The sequence below is a fragment of the Falco biarmicus genome, chromosome 1 (assembly GCF_023638135.1).
Source record: "Falco biarmicus isolate bFalBia1 chromosome 1, bFalBia1.pri, whole genome shotgun sequence".
NCBI lineage: Eukaryota > Metazoa > Chordata > Aves > Falconiformes > Falconidae > Falco > Falco biarmicus.
Window position 1 is genome coordinate 63,290,873 of NC_079288.1, and position 18,067 is coordinate 63,308,939.

Here is an 18,067-nt window from a genome sequence, read left to right on the forward strand (position 1 = left end):
CAACAGCTACACATACTGAAGCCCTGCTTCCCAGGAACTGACCGAACATCGCCTGCTGATGAGAAGTAGAGAATAACATCTTTTGTTTTCCTTTGCTTCCTCTCATGCTACCTTTGCTATTGCTTCATTAAATTGCCTTTATCTTGACCCACTTTTTTTTTTTACCCCATATTATTTTTTCCCCTCACCCCATTTTGCTGAGGAGGGGAGGTATAGAGTGGCTTAGTGGGCACGTGGCATCTACCCAAGGTCAACCCACCACAACCAACAACCTATTTAATCAGTACTGATGTGGTTTCACACTTGGATCTCTCTGAAAGCTCACATGAAATGTGTGTCCAACATTTCCCATAAAATAAAATGCACATTTTATTTGGTTGGAGTAGGAGGTTACAGAGTAATGAATTTGACTGACAAATCTTGCATGTCACAGAACAACCTTCCTTGTGAAAGGTGTTGCAAAATACGCTGAAGAAGAAGTTTGAGAGGATCTAACCTGAAGTTCAATTTACTACCTCTCAACAAGACACCATGTACGGGCAGAACTGCAGAGAAAACCACATGTACACATTTTTAGCCAATGGCCAATGCAATAAAATGATTTCATTTAGCCTGCAAGGAATGAGAATTAAGTTAGTTGCATTACATTGCTTTTGGCAGGGTCTATGGGTGTTGCATGGGCAGCTACTGTACCTCAGCTGAGTCACATTATCTTGATAAGCTGCATTATCTGGGTTGTGTGGCTGAGCCCTGAGATAGCAAATGTGCAAAATGAGCTTTGCTGGGTAGCTACATACCTCTCCAAGAGAATGATGAGATTAAGCAGGATGGTTGTTCCCATGTAGCCGCTTGAGACTTGTTGCAAAAACAGTTTATTCTCCAGTGACTGTTCCCCAGCCAGTTTCTCCCTAAGGAAAAGCACTTGAAGGAACCCATTTTCTGCATCAGAAGTTGCAAGAGATCCAGAAGACCTGCCATATAAATTCTGGATAGTTTGTCTAAAGTCTGAACTGAGGAACCAGCCTCTGTTTCCTGAAGAGGGACAAAGCAGCCTTTCGCTCCTACAGTTATCAAAGTAGCACAGTAAAAACCCTACAGCTGAAATGAACTAATAATTTGTCAGTGGCCTAAGTGATCAGATATTATTAACAGCTGAAATCCCACTGATAACTGATTTTCTACCAGCAAGCAATGAGTCATGAGAAACTGATAATAATGTGCACTTTTTCATCTTTGCTTGAAAAATAGCTCAGCAGAGAAAGATCAACACCAACTGCCTAAATGCAGCCTGTGCTCTGACTACCACGGCAGAAATCCATGGGCGTGGGGGATGGCTCGACTGGGAATGAACAGTGCAGCAGGTCTTTTCCACCACTGTACCTCCTCACCAGACCTGCTGGGATAACCCAGGGGTCTGTCTGACTTGCTGTAGAGGCTTTGCAGCAGACTTCTCAGCTGATAGTGCCGTTCATGCATAGACCCTGCTGAAGTAAATCGATTACAGGGCTAATGATTATTGGCAAGAATGAATATGAGCTAATGTCCTATCTGTGTGAGCAGCTGATTCATTACTAGCTCATACACCAAATATTTTAGGCCCAGGAAAAGAGAGGATAGAAACAACTTGATAGAGCTGAGTGGGATTTTGCTGTATGCAGTGTCCTCCATGCTGGACACCGTCATTTGGCAAGGACAACACATCCCATAATGAGAGTTTAAGAGACAAAGTGTACTCAACTCTAGGATGGCATGATGAGCCATAGCAAATACAGGACACTGTACAACTGCTCTTTAAAGTGGTTGATGCCTGTATAGCCTAACTCGTCTGGTGATTGCCCAGTTTGAGCCTTTCCGTCCAGACCTAACAGCCTGAGAGCTTGTTAAAGGTCTTATGGTCCAAAGCTGTGGTCCAAAACAAGGTTAAATATGTTTCATCCAGCTCTCAGCACAAGCAACATAAAAAAGAGATTGCTCTAGGGCACCAGAAATCAAACCTTAGTCTCTAATTATCCACCAGCACTGTTCCTTGCCTTCTTTTCCTATAACTCTGAAACAAATACTATTTGACTTCATTAGAACTAGGGTGATGAACATTGACTCCATTTACAACTATCCCCTTTGCAAACAAAGGAGGACACAGGTTTAAAAGCATTCTTGTCAGATGAGTTGTGGGGTCTTTGTCCCCTTTGCAACTCATGAATTTTAGAAGGGGCAGTTCTCGTCTCCAAACCCCACATTATTTAAAAAAAGAACTCCACCACCACCACTCCAAAGATGCAATTAAGAATACAGCAACACATTTATATGTTGTTCACAGTTGCAAAGCATATACAGCTTAGATTTTGACCTTATAAAACTCCATTAAGCTATGTAAATACAGTACAAAAGAATGTGTACTGTTCAGAAACAGTTAGCATCGGTTGGAAGAGGACCTGCATTCTGTCCTTGTGCAATACCACCAGTGATCAGATGCTGATGAAGCCTCTTTATTAATCTGCACAAAACAGACCCACCATGGAAGTTGTGTTATGGCACCCTTCCCCTTTATTGTAGTAGCTCTTTGACTTAATCCTGATTTTGGGGCAGTGTCCTGGTTTCAGCTGGGATAGAGTTAATTTTCTTCCTAGCAGCTGGTGCAGTGCTGTGTTTTTGATTTGGTGTGAGAATAATGCTGACAACACATTGATGTTTTTAGTTGTTGCTATGTGGTGTTTATACTAAGTCAAGGACTTTTCAGCTTCTCAAGCTCTCTCAAGCGAGAGAGCTGGGGAGGCACAAGAAGTTGGGAGGTGACACAGCCAGGACAGCTGACCCAAACTGGCCAGAGGAGTATTCCATACCGTATGATGTCATGCTCAGTATATAAACTGGGGGCAAATTGGCCAGGGCATCACTGCTCAAGGACTGGCTGGGCATTGGTCAGCGAGTGGTGAAAAATTTTATTCAGCATCGCTTGTTCCTTTTTTTCCTTGAGTTTTATTTCCCTTTCTCTTTTTGTTGCCTCCCTTTTCATTACAATTATTAGTATTAATATTTGTAGTATTAGTATTATACTTTATTTCAGTTATTAAACTGTTCTTATCTCAACCCACAGGTTTTAGATTTTTGTGATTCTCCTCCCCGTCCCACGGGGAGGGGGAAGGGGGTGAGTGTCTGTGTGGTACTTAGTTGACGCCTGGGGTTAAACCACGACAAGCAGCCACCCAACAGTAGAAAACCTCTTCCCAAATAGCTAACTTAGAAACGGAATTAACACATTTGCTATTAAGCCTTGGCTTGTTCCCACAAGGGAGAGAAGGACAAAGGAACAAAGGAATGCTTCTGTATGTCTCCCATGACATCGCAGCTTTTCCATGTTTAAATTATCTGCCTTCTGCTCTACTGTAGCAGCTCTTTATTTTGTTTCTTCAAATAAGCATTTCTCTCTTGTATTAGAAAGAATGAAGAGTTTGGCAATCAAAGAGCCAGATGCAGAAGTGGTTTTATGAAGTAGCTGAATTATTTCCTGTAGATAAATCACCTGGAACATGACCTTTTCCACCCCTATTCACCCATCTAACTTCTATTGAAAGTGTTCACTGTTCCCAAATATTTGCCAGATAATTGATGGTGAGGAAGTAAGCCAACACTGCTCCCAGATTACAGTCCTACCCCTGATGTAACAAAACAGTCTCAGAGTGATCAATTCATGGATCCTTAAAAAAAGAAACCAACAAAAAAATATTTTCAAGCTTAGCTGTACAGAAGGACTATCAGGAAGCCAAAGGTCTCAAGGTACAAGGGTTTCTCCACTAACTTTCGCTGTCCACTCATCATATGCTACAAGCAGTTTCTTTCTAGGTCTTTTTGGTAGTGTCTTACATTTTCAGCATCCTTCCCGGGACAATAAACAAGTGAATAATCTAAGCATCAAGTACAAAATATGGATTTCCAGACCAACAGTTATGTAAAAAAATTGGACCCACAGCATTGAAAAAAAATAGAAATGTTAATAAAATAAAATAAAATTGGAACCTACCCTCATTGAAAGTTCCTACCAAGTATAGTGATCTCACATTTGCTTGACAAAATATTTATACATCTTTTTTTTTTTTTTCCTTTAGGGAACCCACTTTGAAGAAGCCTGTGGGGATATGAAACATATTTAGGTAGACCCTTGTAGAAATACAAGTGTGCAATGGATATAAAATTGGACAAAGTCCCGATGGGAATCTGCTTGCACAGCCAAAAGTGAACTCAACCTTTCTTCAAGTCATACCTGAGAAGCCAGGACCAAAAAGTGTGAGATAAACTATTTTCCCCGGCCTTATATTCAGCTCAGAGCTGGCAGCACAGGTGAAGAATAAATGATGATGCTTAGATGCTTAGATGTTACTGGACCCTGCCTGGATAGGAGGGAACTGGTAAGCAAATAATATGCATTCATCCAGCTGTATATATTAATTGTGATTTTGGTGATTTCTTAAGGATAGTAAACACTGTATTCAGTCTTTCTTTCTGTTTGTAGCAGGCCCCAATGTCCACCAGCGCAGCACACATATACACACATGCCCTTTCTCCCTCTGACAGGAAAACACTGGCAGCAGCATCCTAGAGGTAACCTTGACCCGAGCACTGTGCATATTTAAGGGAGTGTAAGAAGTAAAGGCCAAACACAGAAATCAATGGCCACAACAAGGTCGCATCAAAAACTTGTGCATCTCAGGAACTGTGCAACCTATCTGCAGCTAGCACAGCTGGGAGGACACACAAGTGGAAGGAGGGGGAAGCAGTTCCAATTTGGATGTGCTCTGCAGATTTTGAGTCATGATACATGTGCCTAGCCAAGAATGCTCAGAGCACAGTTCCTGGAAAGGCTAAAAAAGGGGGAGGAGAATCAGTTTAGGTATTTTCCCACATTAGTTAGGCTCACATCTGGATTTTGTTCAAGTTCTTATGCTTGAAAGGTAGAAGACATGCTACCAAAATGCTGCTGTAGCCATAAGAGCACAGAGCCCATCCAAGGTCTGTCCAAACCCGTTGATTATGTGGGGCCACTTACACAAAGCTCCGCTTTCTAACACTGCCAAAATGTGATCTGAGCTGCACCAGAGCTGAGAAATGATCTATACTACACTCTTACACCTACACCACTCAACTCTACTAAAGCATTTCCACTAGTGTTACATCTCCCCGGTACAGGTTTTGCAGAGCTCTTTGATAACTAGGAAGGCCAATGTAGTTTTAGACGCGTCTTTAACATGTTTCACAGCCATCTAAACTAAGTGAAGCCCTTCATCCACTCTATACCGCCTATGGCAGAGAGCTACCAGCTCTTTCTCACCTCTCCCACTCACTGAGATGCAGCATACTTCTTCGCTACTGCAGAGCAGACAGCACCTAACTTTTCTAGGTGTCCTTCTTCCAGTTGCCTGTTCCTGTAGGGTCCACACCAGAAGCTGGCCTTGATTTAGGGACTACATTCCCCATCCTGCTAAAACTACTCTTTTACCTATAGTAGTTCCCTGATGCACCACCCTAGTAAGCTTTCTGGGTTAGATTCTTCACTGATACAAACCAGTAGAGCCACATGGATTTCAAATGGGCTCTGCTGGTTTTGTCAACCAAAGATGTATTTCCTCTGGCTACACATTGCTCAGTGGCTTCCCTTTTTTATACTGGCAAGTAACAAAATGCTGTTTGAAATTATGCATTTCTATGACAACGTGCAGATAGGAAATTAGTCTTCTGAGGCTCTCCCTTAGTCGTGTCCCGTCCCCCACCCCCCTGCTCAGTCCTTGAAAAGGCCATTTGATCATGCAATATTAATCATCTGCTGTGCAATAATCTTGGAAAAATGTAATATATTCTGGCAAATTGCAGGGCCTCCAGAGGAACCTCCTGTCTCTGAATGAATGGCTCTCATCCATTATCAGGCGGCAACAAACGTAGCTCCCCACTTACTCGCACCATCAGCATGCAAACAGCGACTCACTTCAATTGTGACAAATGGGAGGAAATTATCTGTATTAATAAATGGCAAGAGCGTGAGATCACCCGATTTCAGAAAATAAGATCAAAACCACTGAACTCCCTTCATTGTCTCATTTGATACCTTCCCTTTGCTGTAAGTGCAGCACAGGGAGTAATTAAGCTTCTGAAGGAAGTTTCATAGTGAAACCACATCACCCAAAACAATTAAGACAAACATTCTGTGCACATTGTCATCTGCCTTCATTAGCGTTTAAAGGTCAAAGAAACATTTCATTAAAAAAAAAAAAAAAAAAGAAGAGAAAAAAAGGTAAACTGCAGTACACTCCCTGTGTATGTCTGAGAAATATGCATGCAACGAATCAGTGTTCAAGCAAATGAACATGGTGAATACCATCCATCTAGATGGCAAACACTGTGTGAATTACTTATACTCCAATAGCGTCTGGAAACCTCGGTCAGAGGGTAAAGTCTTCATATACTATGTGCTATAGGACAATAAGGAAACATGCTGCCCTGGTCTCAAACTGCTCACGGTCTAATCACACTAGTGGGCACAAAAGAGGGGTCAAAGAAGAGTTCAGTGGTAGTAATCAGATGAGGATTAGTAAGCAATGAACCCAGCTAGCCCCTACTGAGGTTGTAGTACAAACGTAAACCACCATTACTAAAAGGAAAAAACCCTCTTAACTGGACAAAAATCCCAACAAACAAACCAAAACCAAACCACCAAAAGGAAAACTTCAATTGCACAAAAATACATCTAAAATTCTGCCTACTTCTCTGCTGCTCTCCCCATTCACATTTCCCACTGAGAAGAAGAGAAGAATGCTATCATGTGAGATCTGCTTTCACTAGATTTTGTTTGATGTCTGGTTTTAATGTGGATAAAAAAGTCAGTGGTGGAATCGAGTTTTAAAACAGTTGTTCAAGTGCTCTTATCAGCACACTTTAAAGATTGTAATTAGATGTCAGCAATAATACCCTCTTAATTATAGCTACAAGCCCCCTCAGATGGATAGGAAAGCACATTCATCTTTCCTGCTCCTGAAGTGCACTAGGTGATGTGAAATAAACACATTTATGGAGTTCATACAAAGAGCTGTCAAATGCATTCCAACTTATTTTTATTCAGTTGACTTTGTTTCTCTGGATGAATTTGGCAGAAATTTACCCTTGGGGGAAGCAAAGTGGCTTTTTATCTCAGATATCGCACCGCACCTTGGTGTTTGAGCAAGTATAGTTATCACCTGCTGCTAATGGGCCAAGGGAAGGGAGGAACCTGGCTGGTAGGACGTGGCTGAGGAGAACCAGTTTCAAGGGAGCAGCAGGCTGAACAAGCATCGCACAAACCTGTGTGTTTTTATCACGTTTTCTGAGGGTGCAAAGTCCTTTCAAGCCAGGAAATGGAAACCAACAGACCAAGGGCTTTGAATCAGGCCCGCTAGTATTTCCATAACTTGAAAGCAGTGTGTTTTGGAGTGGATGTTAAAATATTCTGCTCACTAGTGTCAGGTATTTTCAAAGCAGTTAAAACACTTTCACCTGCAGTCATTTTAATTTACCGTTGCATTATGCTCTGATCCTTTCTTGTACTATTTGCAAAGGACCTGCTGGGTGCACAGCCTGACCAGTCCAGACGTACCATTTTAGAAATCACCTCTCACAAGGACACTGCTAGCATCTCAGCCTGCATCTCCAAATGGGAGTAGAGAGGCTTGGAACAAGTCACATCCATCAGGACTGATGTCCATTTTAGAAAACATTGTAATCAGTGCTACATTGCGTGCACCTGGCAACGAAAGCAGGCAGACTTTTTTTTGCAGAACACTTTTTCCTGGCAGAGAAGGAAGCATTTTTAAAATCAAAACTTTTCATGGGGGATGTCAATTTCAGCTCATTTTTTTTGACAGAAAAATGTTTAAATGAACCTTTTCTATTTTTGTGTTTTGTTTTGATAAGGCATGAATGTTTCATTTCAATAATGTGGGTATGTTTTGTTTCTGCTTTTCCAGTTCTGTTCATTTAGGCTTGCATGGCATAATAAAATATGCATGATAATACTGAATTTACACATCTCCTTTATTACATGTATCCAGCATATAATTTTGATAATAAATGATGTCGTTCAGCTATTATAAAAATGAATCATTTTTATTTTACTGAATGAGGTGTTTTCATACTACTTGAGGGAGTAGAGTAGAACCCGTCCAGATAAACAAACAATTTTTGAAAGTTCAGGATTTATTTTTACCAGCAGTTTTGCTCTGTGACCTTTCTTTCACTAGCAATTTGTGAAACCCACCGGTTCTGCCAATGGAAGGTGGACCGTCTTCCTCAGGCCAGTCTGAACCATCTCTTTGCCCTTGTTTGAACTCAATAGCATGTACCACTGTCTGGTTTTCCCATAATTTTTCCCATAATGGATTAATTCCTGGGACTCCCTCATCAGAGGACATACCTTCTCCTTCTCAGTGGGTAAATAAGATTTATGAAATGCCAACTGAAACTCTAGGTACACAAGCACAGATACAGAAAGGGGTTGCACGGGGATCCATCCTATGTGATGTTGGTCCCACTGCATCCTTGAGAATCAGAACTGCCTTCACTGAGTTAGGTTGATTCGTAGCCTGGGAAATCTTCCAAATTTGGGGTGTTCATTATACAAAATTAATAAAATCAAGCCAAACACATTCAGCACATGACTGTTCAGTACAAGATGTGATGAAACAGAATTTAGCACCTCTCTACTAAAATGAAATCAGAAAAACATTTAAGACAGTAGCCTGGAATTCCACAGCTATGGCAACAGAAATATACAAAGAAGGGGAAGGGGGCATAAGGCTTTTGGTGGTTTGAATAAATTTTCTTAATTTTGCTAAATTAAAATTAAGGGAAAGTAGTGGCCTGTGATTAGGAAAAGATGCTTACTTTTACTCTTTTTAGTCTGCTTTGCTAACTACTGCAAAGATAAAAGATCATTTCTCAGTAATATCCTGACCTTTTTCTTTATAACTGCATTTTGGTGATACATAATATTTTCCTATGAAATTACATTTCCTAATCAATAAGAACCACTAAAATAATTTCAAAGCATCATTTTAATCCATCCCTAATTTGATTTTGCCCAGCATCCGCTTAAGCATGCCACTTAGCATGTGATTTGGTTCCAAAAATTGGCTCTGTCAAAATATCATTCTGGAGTGCTATGTTTATTGTTATCTTACGAATCCTGCATCAAAAGTGCTGCCTTTACAAGTAAAAGGGTTCCTTTTCCATAGCTGCTTGCCTTGCTAGCAGTCTGTTTCTGGTGAATCAATTGTTTGTTCCTTTTCACTCATCATTGTGAGTAATGAATTTCCAACAGGTCCCACCGACTGCTACTAATTGCCTTGTGAATGCGATCGGTGTCATGTCCTAGGATGCTGGTTCCCTCCACCTAAGGTCAGGGATATCTTGCTGCTTTCCTCAACAGTCACACTTTTTAGAATCCTTGTCCTGACTTTCCAAGCTGGGAAGGGAGGCTTTTGCCGTCCACATCACTCTCAGGGATGGGATCTGCTGGTCCCGTGGTTTAGGTATGGCCTTTGGGTCCTGAGGCAAATTCATGCCGTTGTCAGCAAATATTCACTGAGGTATCAGCCCGGAGCTTAGCAATTCTGCTGGTGATGTGTGATAGCTGGTATCTTGGTTGATGCTAAGGGCAGGACCAGGAGCCTCCACAGTCCAAAGCAGTAGTCCATCTATTTTGCAGTGTGCTCAATAGACAATGCATACACAAAAAGCCAGCTGATTCACTGCACTCCCCCACTGCTTTGTTGATGTTCTGGGGCTAATGGGTCTGAAACAAGCCTCTGATTTTTAATCAGTTATGCACCAAGGACAGATACACTGAGCAAGGAGTAGCTGGCTCAGGTTTTCAGGGGAGACTAATGATTCTGAGCACCTCCATTTTTGGACATCAGACTTGATGCCATCCTGGAAAGGTGTGGAAATGAGAAAGACAGAGCACATATCTCCAAACATTAGACCTCTTCAAGGCATTTTGTGTTGCATCTCCACAACCACTTCTCACTTTTAAAAGCTTCAGCTACATTTTTGACAAAGTCATTTTTCAGAGTAGCACTGCATTAAAAGAGCAGAAGAAAAATATGAACATCCAGGATGTTCAGAAATCTTTTATCATGTCTAATAATAAACCAAGGATTAGTTTTCTTGTCATTCAGCTAAATATTTTGAATTGCAAAAGGTTCTAGCTGAGTTTCTTTTCATGCAGCTTTAAAAGCACAACCCAGACACTTCTTTAGGATGCATAAGTGAGCAACTGACTTTTTCTAACCTGATTGCAATTATTTCGGAACACATTTTATCTTGCAGTTAGTTACAGAACGGGTCGAAATCAGAGAAACTCTAGGCAATCCTTTACTCTAAATTCTTCAATGTGCAAATATAATTTTAAAATTTTATTTATTTATTTATTTATTATTTGGTTACTCTGTTATTGTATTAAGTGACTTGAAAGAGCAGCTGAATGCAAAAAAGCTTTTGAAGGGGAAATACTCTTCCCAGATCTACAGAAAACTCTGTGCAGCCGAGGTGTACCGTTGGCTATGTAACTGTGATCTCATTCAAGGGGACTGGGAGTTAAAAACCCCTCACTCACTGTCCTGTGTAGTGCAGTAAGTACCAGTGTGGGCACGCCTCATTTCTTTATATGCTAAGTGAAACAGGCTAGCATTTTTTTAGCTTTGCTACTGTGAATGCCTCTTTCTGAGGTATCCCTTTCATACCATGGGCCTTTAGATGACCTGGTATTCAGTGTTGTGATTCTTGACCTTGCTGGCCACCACCTGCTGCTTCAGCTTTCTAAGGAGATTCAACAGCACTTACATCCATCAGTCACCTCCACAATTTTGTGAATGGGTTACTGCTGCTGGACCTTGACAGAGGGAGAAAAATACCCCAAACCCACACCCTTCAGGAATTCTGCACCATCCTGAGGCTGTATTCCCTGACTTATCACGGCATAACCTTGGAATCAACACGGCGTACAGCCCAGCCACCAGCAAAACCATTTCCACTGGAAATCCTCGCTGTGGTCTACCACCTTCTCAGCCACTTGGGGGAATTCACTATGTGCTATCCTTGTGACAAAGCCTGCCTCCTTCTGCATGAAGCCTTTTTCTTGTTAAAAAGCCTACAGAAGTTGGATACAATTTTGTCCCTTTTTTGGTCAGTCTTTTTTTCATCCATTTGGTCCACTGGAATGCCTCCTAAGTGCTTGGTCCATAAACTTTCAGTGTCACGCTGAGAATATGGTGAATTCTTTATCTCTTGGTGCTTTTCTGCCCTGAATAGATATCTTTTTAAAAAGTCTACTTTTGTGCAAGCCAGAAGGTGTAAGCTTTGGGCAGGATTGTCTAGGCTGACCTATGTGGTACAAAGGTGGGCCTGAAAGAATCGGAGTAGTCACATTCTTCATGGAAAAATTTATTCTCATAAGAATCAAAGTACTCTGCAAATAAGCTCATTTCACACATGCTCTTTGACAGGGAAAAATCTTCACATAATTCTTAATTTTATCATTTTAATGTTTTCAAAGCCAAATGTCGGTTTTTCATTCTGAAAAGCATTTCATGCTACCTTCTAAGATGCCATCTTTTCTTTTCTCTCTCTCTTTTTTTTTTTTGCAAATAAAATTAGTGAATCAAACAAAATTTCCACAATTGTATTATTTTATTTCTTTTTCATTCATTTTCTTCAGTTCAGACGAACATTTTCAGCATTTTCTTTCATGGAGATTTTTCAAACAGCGTTAGGTCTTAACTGGAAAAAAGATGAATGTCAAAAATCTCAAAATCCTGTCCTCCTCACAGCTTTAATGCAGGACATCACATTAGATGATTATTTGGTCTCTCTTGGCTTTAAAAGGTATTAGTCTATTAATTATAGATCAGCGTCAGCATTTCTCCTTTAAACTTTAGCTTCAGCTTAATTTACCTTCCTTTTTTTCTTTTTATTTAGGTCATCACTCTAAAATGGGCTAAAGCTCCATCTGCTTACTTTCTTCTTCTTTCTATTGCAAATATCTTTCCTCTTAATAATTTGTACAACCACATTCCATCCACTTTGAGTCCCAGCTGCTTGTCAGGAGAAATCAATGTCTATCCCATGTTTTTCTTGTTGGACTTTTCTTTCAGATTAATTTCAGGCTAACCACTCTTTGCATTGCTACCTGCACCTTATAGCTTTCTCAAGTTATCCTGGCTGATAGCTATTTGTTGCCTTTACTGCATATCTAGAAGGTAGGATGGACAAGTCTCACAAGGCAGTCACTGTAGGTATCACTCCTATAGCAGCCCTCTCTATGTTGCTGGAGTAAAACATATCACTCTGTGTTCAGTGAAACACAAAGCCCTGGCTCCTGCGGTGCCTAATCACAGGGCTGAGTTCATGTTGTGACCCTCAGCAGGGGCACCTAGGGGATTGCTCTTCTGTCTGTGTGGAAAAAAAAAAAAAAAAAAAAAGACATTTCCATACCTCTTTTGCACTTCTGCCATTGCTTGGTTGAAACAGCCACATGTTCAAATGCCACTGCTGCAAGGCTGGAGATGGCAGACGTGAAAAGGACAGCAGGTTATAGATGAGCAAGATGCTTGTCAGAATTAAGCAGGTCATTGTGGAAAAGCTTCTCTTGTTTTAAAGGCATTGAATCTGCAGTGCTCTGGGCTTCATTCCCACTGAGCAAATTATTTAGGAGATGTCTGCATTGACTACTGTAGCATCATGAGGAGGCCCTTAAGCTGGCGAGTCTGGTAGCGCTGCCTGATGGGGCCCAGCTTGGGTGCTGTACCAACCTGGCTATCCTGCTTCTGGCACCCACACTTACTACCTTTAGCTGATGTCCACCTTTGCTGTGTAGGCATGTGGACTTATTTGCCATTAGTGTGAATATCCCTAATGTGATTCTGGCAGGGAGTTCTTAGTCTCTCTATCCTCTTTCCCATCTGTTAAAAGAGTATTCATATTTCCTTTGTCTCCTTTGCCCAGTGCTTTATTAACACTTTAAGTCACAAACAGCCTCCATTTGCAGTCATGAGAACCAGGTCTCAGTTCTGTAGCAAAGACACCTGCAAGAGAGTGATGTCACAGCCACAAGTATAGTGTTAGTGTTGATAGCTCCTCATCATTTTATAGTGCTCTCAATAAACTGTGGGCAAAAAAAAATGTGCGTTCAAAACATGAAAACATTTCGCTGCACCATTTAGTTGCATGAAGCCTGCAGCTCTCATCTGTCAGATACCACAAGCTTGTCACACCATTGCAAAATATGGTCACAAGCAGTTTAAAACACTTGTGCAAACCAGCTGCCTTACGCATGAGAAGTTATAATATTATTTAACAACACTGTGTTTTTATACTGCTTGAGAGGACAGCAATGTGCTTAAATGTTTCTAGTTGCACTGGTGGAATTTCAGATCATTTAACTATCAGTATAATCTTTACATATCTTTAAGTAATCTGTTAGAACATAATTATGCCTTGTCTTCCTGCTCAGATTATTTTGCTTCCTCTAGTAATATATCATTCCCCGTTAATTTAGAATCTCTGGAGTCTGCAGCCAAGAGCTTTAATTAGGTGTGCCTACAGCTCTGCAGCATACGTCTTCCATCTTATTTTCATGTTTGGATTCAATTTACTATATTGAAACAATTGCTATGCTCTGGGATCTATCAGTGTTTTCTCTTACAGAATTGAACTTGGATCAGTCACAAAAACTAAATGACTGTGAGCATCTTGCATGAAACCTGTAGTTTGCTTGGTGATTCTCATGTTTGTCATCTGCACCTGAACTTACATTGAGCAATGCCATCACATGTCTTGTATGGACCTATTTTTAGACACGATTTTGTTCAGGATGTGAAGTATTTTTTCCAACCTAAATGGCTGTATGAATCTATGATTCTATTTTACACAGGAATTTAAAAGCTCCCACCAGCACACACTCTGTAATTTCAAAGCTGCCTGGGATTTCTTTTTTGTTTCTCTTTCTGGCACAATGCACACATATATCAAGATATCATTCTGCCTCCTCTTATATGCATATCTAGTCATACTAAGAGTTTTACTGCTAACTTCTAGAAAAACAATACGGTGCTGTTTGCAGACACTGTAGGTAGCTTTCCTTTTGCTTTTCCCTGCCCTGTCCTGATCATGGTTGGACAGGTGAAACCAGAAGTAAGCCTGAGGCAGCTCAATGTTTAGACCCAAAAGGCATTCCCAGCGGTGAGCAGTATGGCACACTGATGCTATGCCTTTGCTTCCTTGCACCCCAAAATAGCTTGCAGTGCAGCAGCCAGGTTTGTTTTTTGCTGCACTGTCTGTGGTCAGTCTCAGTGAGAGCTGTTTGTTATGGATGTGTCCAAATGAAGGATGACTCCTGCCAGGCCTTTGACAGAGGGAAAAAAGCCTCATTTCCTGGCTAACCAGAAAAGACAGAAGGCTATTCTGAATACATTTGCTGTTAAAACATGTCGTTACTTGGGTTATGAGCTCATTTGTGCATGAAATGTCATTCAGTTTTGTAACTGTGCAGTGACTAGGGAACTGACTCAGGAATGGGTCTCTGTTGATGGTGATACAATATGAAAACAAATAATAATAATAACAGATACTAATGCTTTGGATTGCCCACTTGATCTCCGAGTGCCCCAGAGCCACATTGACGGTCAAATGGAAATAATGTTTACCTGTCTATGCGAAGTTCTTGGAAATTACGAAAGTAAAGCATAGTAAGCATGCTATCTTTTAGTATTTAATTGCCATTGCAGTTTGCTTGATCAGGATGAGTATGAAAACCTGGAGTAAATTAGGGAAATGACCTCCAAATGTACTAATTCTCCATCCTTCTCTGAGTCCTAGCAATGCCAGATGTTGTTAGATGTTGGAAAGCAGATGGGATTAGTTTGTATGTCTTTCGGACCTTCCCTGCTACAAGAAAAGGATGCAGCACTCAAAAATGCGAATATACCTGAATCAGTGTCGTGGGTGCCCAAGGAGTCATTAGGAACAACAAAATCCCAGCAGCCTTAAGTGGTCACACTCAGAGGAGTCCAGAATCTGCAAGACCTCCTTTCTGGAGCACCCCTCCACGGGAAGCATCCCTCCCCTCCCATTCCTCCACGCAGCTGTCATCTGCAGCCTGGCCCTTGAAAACCGGTCACCTGTGAAGTGGCCAGCTCGGACACTTCAAACTGGGTACAAAAGTGGAAAGTATCACTTCTTTTTCACCTTCATCTGATACAAAATCAGCGCATGCTGGGAATTTGGCTGCTGAGCTCTGTGATGTGGGATGCTGTACTGAGTGCCTGCTTTTCCTTAAGTAGTACATCTTGACAAATTACATAATCAAGGCCACAGTGGCCCAGAAGTAATCTCACAAAGATTAAGTCCTATTCTAGTACCTCCAGCACAGAACTGGGGAAAAAAAACTGGTCTTTTTAGCACAAAGGCCATGGAAAGCCATTAAAGCCCTCTACACTTGGCAATCTCAGTTATCCACAAGGAGAATCTGACTGCATTCATGCTTGAATCCAGCAATCCATGATCTCGAGGCCAGATGTTGGGCATTCCTGATATCTTCTGCCTTTAAAGAGGAGGATTCTCACCTCCTGCTGCCTCAGCGTGGGGTGACTGCAGGCCTACATTTACTGGATCTGGAGAGGAAGCAGCAGGGCCTTCTGAGGTTTCTGGGTCTGTAGCAACCTCTAAATCACCACAGTGCTTCCCCCATACTGGCTTAACCTCATTTTTCAATCGTTGCAGGAGTCCAAGTGGAGCAGTATGGCTCTTTATGTGCTTTTTATTAAGCAGTGAATAACGGAAGAATATGGCTCATTCAGCACGTACCTCGGAAGATGTGAACATTTCGCCTGTCAGTCAGCTGTTCATGCATGCAGGGAACAGCCTGTATTCACTTCAAATGTTTTCGTTATATGAAAAAAAAAAAAATAATTGCCAGAGATATGTAAAATGTCGTTCTCAAAGACTCATACTTGGCCAAATCTGAGCTTGTTTTTATCAGGCCACTCACAGGGGTTTCTCAGGGAGGCCTGTCTCCCTGGCCAAGGCGGGTCTGCTGGTACCCATCTCTTGGAAACTGTCTGTAAAGCCTCTTAAAAAGTCAAGATTATTTTAAGGACCAGGAGAAGTGCATTCTTTCTCCCTCAAACACAGCATGCATTTGTTTGCAATATGAATTTTATTTGCTTTGTGTTTGCTCTGGCTTTCCAGAAAAAGTTCAATTGCAGGAGGAAATAACAAAAGTGCTAATGCAGGGCATATATAATTCAAATGCTCTAGTGAACTTCACTCTGGGTGCCAGTAATGTTTTAGATGTGATAAATACAGCTGCATCTTTCTCTATCCATTGTACAAAATTCTTAAGGTAATTTGCAGCGATTGATAAGTCTTTCAAGCATACTGCCCTGTCCTGAATCACAAGGGAAGTGCATAAGGGCATACTCCTAGTCCCACCACCCCTTTTACAACAGAAAATTCAAATTGATTAACCCTCCATGGGTCTAGGACACTGGGATGGAGATATCTGCCCTCCTTGGCATATCTGGGCCATGTTCCAGGGCTTACACTTGGTTGGGGACTGCAGTGCTCCTGCTCTGGGGAGCCAGCCACATCCCATCAGTGGATGCTTCACCTCACTGACTTCATGTTAAAGATGGCATATAGTCATGTAGGCACTCACAGGCTTCCTTTTTCCAGATTTTAGATGAGTTGTTTTCATGGAAATAGGTTGTTTCTGTTTATTCAGGCCTGTATTCTGCTGGAAATCCTTATTTTACTGTCATTTCCTTCTGGGAATGGCTGAATTAGGCATCTTGAGCCTTTCCAGTACCTTATCTTTTACTTTTTCTCATAACTTTATATGTAAAAAGTTTAGAAAGATCCACCATTGATCCACAGCAATTATTTGCAATGCATGTACAGATTTAACGAAAAATAGCAAGCAGCATTATAAACACATACTGCTGATTTTAATAGTAGCACATGTGGTCAACAAAGCAAGTTAAACGTGTTTGTCTGCTTCTTTTTTTTTTTTATTTAAAAAGCTCTCTTAAGAGAAAATCCCTTTTTAAGGGAAAACATGCAAGTTTATAGGAAAAAAGTTCTTTGGTAGAAATATTTCAGGAGTGTGTTAACATGTTTATCAAAAAGTTAACAATTCCTCTCTTAAAAAAATAAAATGGAGGGGTGACAGCTTTCTCCTTTTTCTTTCTTATACCTTCCAACAGGAACAAAAGCAATCTTTGGAAAGTTGCTATAAGAGAAGGGAAAAAATTCTATTGGAAAACATGGTGAGAAACAAGGTATTTTCAACCACATCACTAGCGATGCAACATGTCACAGGACAGTTGTGGCAGGAATACTGCTATGTGTCTAGCAGAGATAGGAGTAGCTATAGAACATATATCACAGGGAAAAAAATATGTTAGATAAAAGTATATTGTCTCTCTCTTACTTCTTTGGTATCTGTCTTATGACTGCATGTAATTTCTTGATAGTGTTGAAATAAAAATAATGCATTTCTATGTTTCTAATTTAATCTGGGGAATCTTTTGGAGGAAACTAGTGAGCTGGGTCTAGTGATGCCTTTGGGAAGAAGACAGGTATTTTCTTCATTTTACACATGATGAAAATGATAGATGAAAAGCTTAAATGATGAAAGGGAAAAATCAACTTCCCCCTTCACTGAGTAGGTTTGGCATCAGGCATCTCAACTAAAACAAAAGGTAATTTTTCAATACATGAAGGACCTGCATTTAGGGAAGAAATATTATGCCCCCTAGCAGGACATCCCCCATAGGTCTCCCTGGATCAGTTAAGATAAGTTAACAAACTGAGCAAACTCCTGATTTGGGGTATGCAGCTATGAAACAGAGCCAAACCCAAACACTGTGCTGCAGCCACAGCTATCCAAAACTGCAGCTCCTTGACACAACAACAGGAGATGGCATGCAGGTTTTGGCATGAAACAAAGGGATTCTGGAATCTATGTGCTTCAATTCAAATAAATGTGCTG